Below are 5,240 nucleotides of genomic sequence, written 5' to 3'. Positions count from 1 at the left end.
GCAGGGGTCTTATCAAATCTACGGTTCTTGGAAATTTGGAAACGGTTCTCGATACCCAACCCTACCTGTTGTATAAATCCAGTTTGCATAATCATTTCCCACATTAATGATCTGGAAAGACTGACCTCTTTTATTTGGGAATTTCCATCCTTCCCTGGAAAACACTGTCTTCAGCACTGTCATGCTGCTGTTCTTGGATCTGTCATGTCCTAAACCAATCTGACCTGCCTGTTGTCGACACGTGATGACACACAAACAAACACAGTGATCCTCAAACAGTCACGTTTCCACTGAAACCCGGCCAGTATTGACTGACATGTGCAGAGGGATGGCGTTCCAGGTTATCGGCAAGGCGATTGACGACTACAACCTCTCTCCCCGGAAGCTGACATGTAAACCGGTGACACACTCGGTCACACACACCACAAGCGGGCAGGAACGCTGGCAGCTCGCTCTGCGCTCGTCATGAACGGGCCAGTTTTTGGCAGCTCACCCAGCAGCCTGTTACCTTGGACGGCTCATGAACAGCGCTGAGAGACAGAGATAGATCTGTCTGCTTCATGTGCTCCTGCTCTTTTTCTCATTAAACTACCGTGAAGAGGGAGGAGAGGCTGCGGACCGGGACGTGATGCGGGCTCGGTCAGACCGGCACATTTCTCAGGTCAGTGATGGAGAGCGGAGCAGATTTAACTCCAAACCTGTTGGGGTTCAAGTTCAGATTGCACTTTAAGTTTTTAGGATACTGTAGTGATGTAAACTGTTGCTGGACAATAACTCAGTATTATTGATTATCGGCTTTCAGTGTAGTCTTGTTGTTTTCAGAATTCCGTTAATTAATGTTTTTCTGTTTTACATTTGAAAAGTTTTATTTGATGTGAGGCATCATTCGTTGCTGTAAAACCCATTTTGATTAATGTAATATTTATTTTATGTGATTTTGCTTAGCAACATAACAAACCTCTCTCAAAGTAAATGAATAATCTTCTTGTGCGAGACTAAACGAGATGCTTACATTCAGCTCTCAATTATTGTGAATACATTTAAATATTTTCTCAAACTTAATTTGTCATTCAGGAATGTAGGGCCGCAGCTCGCAATTGTTTTTGTTGTTAGAGTTTCTAAATCCATTTCAGGGCCTATAAAATGTCCCAAAATGGTTCAGCATTTCCTAAAGTCAAAGGTGACGTCTTAAAATGGACGAACCGTCCAAAAACCCAAAGATATTTAGCACATAAGCTAAAGAAAGTAGCAACACCTCAATGTTAAGAAGCTTAAAGTAGAGAATATTTGAAAATGAGTTATGCGAACTGGTTTTCTGTCAGCCATCTAATTAATTCATCAACTACTCATTTCAGTGGTGATGTCAGTCTGTTGTCCAAATGAATGCTTCAAAGCCAATGTGAAATTTAGTGTTTTCCATATTTAAAGAGTTTTGTCTGTCTGTAACAGCGATTTGATTTGAAGATCATTTACATCAATTATATGCTAATTGTTACTTTATGGGGTTTTACACGCACACGACACTGTGATACTGATAAACTGCCATGCTCATAGTTTTCAGACCAAAGAAGACGCTATGGTTCGGATCGACATGTGCAGCTTCTTTCAAAGATTTTATTCACTAAATGGTTGACTGAGGAAATAATTGTGGGATTAATTGATGATGAAAAAAACCTCGAACAAGTCTTGAACAGTCCTTATGTTTTTATGAGTGAACAGATTATTTCTCCAACGTTGCACCTTTGCAGTTTTGTATCAGGGGAACCGTTGCCAGTGTGAAGTGATTTGGAAAGGAGCTGAAGCGCAGTGAGTAATGCATTATGAGGCAGTTACGTAACACAACATGGTGGGAAGGCCACTGGTGTTTTTTTTTCTTACTCTCCCTTCTCTTTAGCTTTACCTCTGCCTTTCATGTTTTGCCTTCCTCTTATCACTTTTACATCAAACCGCCATCAGATAAAAGCGAGCATAAAGGAGGAACAACCATTTTCTTCACTCCCTGTTTGTATGTGCGGGGTTTAGGAGTAAGAACAGAGTGTAAAATCTGACTGAATGTCTCGGAACTCAAAGCATTTTGTGTTAAACATGTTTTTGAGGTTACAGAGGTATGTGTTTTCTATAAAAACAATCTGCCTTATGTTGGTATTGTTTTTATATTTAAATGGTTTATTTCTATGGGTTTCAGAGGTCTCACATTTAGTTTGATACTTTGCAGTTAAAGTGGGGAGTGAGTAACTAAGTACTTTTTAAAGGCATTTTTGCTTCGCTTGAGTATTTCCCTTTTGGTAGACTTTCTGCTTTTCTTTCACTTCAGTTAATATTATTTTACCCCAATAAGTTATCTGATAGCAGGAGCTCTTGTTTCTTTCTCTTTCCTTCTTTGAATGTTTATATTTGTTTAGTTTTCCTCCTGATTTCTGCCCTTCCCGATTTACATTCTTCTTTGCTTCCTTCTGTCCTTAATCCTGTCCATCTTTAGCTGAAAAGAAATCTCAGAAGCTCCTCTCTTCTTCTGAGTTGTCCGTTAGTCTTCAGGCAGGAACATGCCTCTCCTGGCTGCACATAAGCGAATCTACACAGGTGCCATTCACATAAATTCACGTGGCTGAAGTTGGACCGGCTTATTTTTGGCCGATCTGGATCCTCACACGGCGGCGGGTCCAGGAACAGTCACGCTGGCTGGTTGGTTGTGTCATATCACCCCGTGTTCTGCTGTTACTCACCGGCGTTGAGGCTTTGGCGTCAGTCACGACTGTGACACACACAGTTATGTTGAAATTTTTCTGTTGGGGAAATCTGTTGCGTGACACATCAACAACAGTTGAGACACTTGTTGCATTATGCAGATGGTCTTATGTGAAGTTTTTCAACTCTGCAGATTTGTTGTTTTTCAGTGACATCCTCCGGATTCATAGTGGAAAATGTCATCTAGTAACAGCAGCTAAACTAGGGTTAACCACTGTAAACTGCATCTGAACTGAGTTATCCTACAAGTTAAAAACCTTTACATTCACTTTCATTTTAAACCTTACCACAACCCTAAACATAAATAATTAAACACTCGAGGAAGTGCTAAAGCAGCATCCAAAGTAACACCAAACCTGTGCCAGAAAAGGCCGGAGGTTTCAGGCCGAGTCAGCAGCTTCGTTTCAACAGGTTTATTCCTAACGGGCAGAGTGAGTGAATGGAGGGAGCCTGGATGGACGGTGGAGTGGGGATAAGGGTTGAGGTCTTGGGGTTTGAGCTGGCTGAGGCAGACTGGAATCTAAGGTTTGGGAGTTCCAGGATTCCTGGCAGGCTGGTAGAGGCTCAGGTCCGGACAAAAGTGAGTTAGCTCGGTTGACATTGAACAAGCAAGACTTCCTAAGGCAGGTGGGCCGGTATATAGAAGACATACAGGGTATGACTTAACGATCCGGCCAGGACTGGATTTCTGGCCTCTCCTTAAGTAGCAGGCTCGAGTACGGATCAGCAACAGGTGTGGAACCGGCAGCAGGTGAGGATTGGCGCCCCACCCAGAGATCAGTTATGCCCCCCAGGCCACTTCAGGGAAGGAGTGAGAGAGAGAGAGAGAGAGAAAGAAAGGGAAGGAATGCAGGAGGAGGAGAGGAAAAGAGGGAAGGAACAATTAGACGGATAAGAGCAAAACACAACAGGCATATTTCATCCACATCAAAGGTTCAAAAAACCTCAATGTCCCAGCAGGTGACGAGGCAGGGGGGGTCGTGACAGGAGGAGTTCAAAGTTGAGCCGGACACAATCTCGAAAATTTTCCCCAGTGAAACACACAGCAGAAAAAAATATACACAACATTTAAAATTTAAAGTGATGATGAAGAAGAGTTGGTTTCATCACTACCTACAACTGTACTGCCCGACCACTCGCACCAACAGACCAACGCTCGGATGCACCAGATTAATACAAGCGGACGAACATAGCTGAGCGTAGTAAACATGTGGTTGGCAAGATGCCGGTTTATGAGGTCACATGAGTTTTCTGCCTTCTTACTGGCTGGAGCTGAACGACAGACGAGCGTCGCCCGGCCGTCTTACTCTCCGACTGCGACCGGGAGGTGTCGCCTGAGGGGATTAACAGTGTCAGTCACTGCACAAAAACACACAGAGAACATATTAAGATGCATATTCCAGCAGTTTTAAAATCTTACTGACATGTGAAAAAACACATTTTTAATTCACAGGAACTCAAAGAATTTCTCTTGTGAAATGTCTTGTTATATTGGTGCATTAGTGATTACAGCTTTGTAAACAAATGGGGCTCGTTTGTGAGCGGAATTAGAAGCACTTGAGAGTTTTTGCTTAGCTGAACCTGCTCTTTAGTCATGCAGGATATTCTGTTGTTGTTGGTCTTTCTCTGGCAAAAAGAGAATTTGGAAGAAAAATAATTTTAAATAAATGCATCACGAACAGATTTCATGAGTCACAGGGTTATGAAACGTACACAGCCCTCAGTGCACTGAGCAGAAACTGAAATTAGAGCGTGTTGGGGAAATGATCAAGGGACAGAAACTAGAATGTGATGCTCAGAAGTCATCGAGGTGACGAAGAAGACAGAATAAATTTAATCAAACACACAAACTGGGTCAAACTGAATAAAGAGTCAAACCAAGAGGCTTCACGGTTTCATCTCTGCAGATGTTTCTCTGTCTGGGACGAAGCTAATTAAGATGCATGGATGCAAAATGACTCATGTCGCCCGCCTCTGCTAATGTTACTGAAAACACATTTTTCTTTTAATCTTGTAAGACAAGATAACAGAAGCAGATGTTTTTGAAGGACATATGTGAAGTGCTGGTGGCTCCCTGGACTGATTCCATATTGGGACTTTTCTCTGACGGAGGGAAATGTTGTACTTTTGTCTTGTTACCATATTTGGTCGTTAATGAAATGTCTCGATAACTGCTGGATGGATTACATTTCCATCAGCCTCAGATGTACTTAAGCTGTGTGTCGATTCGAATACTACTGTTAGCACATTAACAAGTAGCACACTGTGTATACGTCTTACGTAGTATGTAAATTCTCAAATCAATCATGGATGTAATGCACTCACCGGAAACATTTGACTGCCTATTCTTCTTTTTAATGGTGAATTTTAACCGGGCGGATCATTATCACCATCATTTGACCGCAGTTGTCACCCGCCAACGTATCTGCCGGCTTGTTTGCTCACTTTACTTCAATTAAGTTTGATTAAAAATAAACAAAAATATCCGTGCTTTT

At 42.1% G+C, this 5,240-nt stretch overlaps 1 protein-coding gene across 2 annotated transcripts in view; it reads left to right on the top strand.

The window, feature by feature from the left end:
- tmem198b (transmembrane protein 198b) overlaps positions 1-5,240 on the top strand; it is a 32,444-nt gene that overhangs the window by 13,025 nt on the left and 14,179 nt on the right. The window contains exon 1 of one of the 2 annotated variants that reach the window (XM_046052338.1): positions 487-661. The exons of the other annotated variant lie outside the window; for it this stretch is intronic. The gene's annotated coding sequence lies outside the window, so the exon portion shown is untranslated. Of the gene's footprint in view, positions 1-486; positions 662-5,240 lie in introns of those variants that run through there. 2 annotated transcript variants of the gene reach the window in all.

Source organism: Micropterus dolomieu, linkage group LG01 (assembly GCF_021292245.1).
Source record: "Micropterus dolomieu isolate WLL.071019.BEF.003 ecotype Adirondacks linkage group LG01, ASM2129224v1, whole genome shotgun sequence".
In the NCBI taxonomy this organism is placed as follows: Eukaryota; Metazoa; Chordata; class Actinopteri; order Centrarchiformes; family Centrarchidae; genus Micropterus; species Micropterus dolomieu.
Note: the sequence above shows the minus strand (reverse complement) of the source record. Positions and strands in the feature narration are given on the sequence as shown.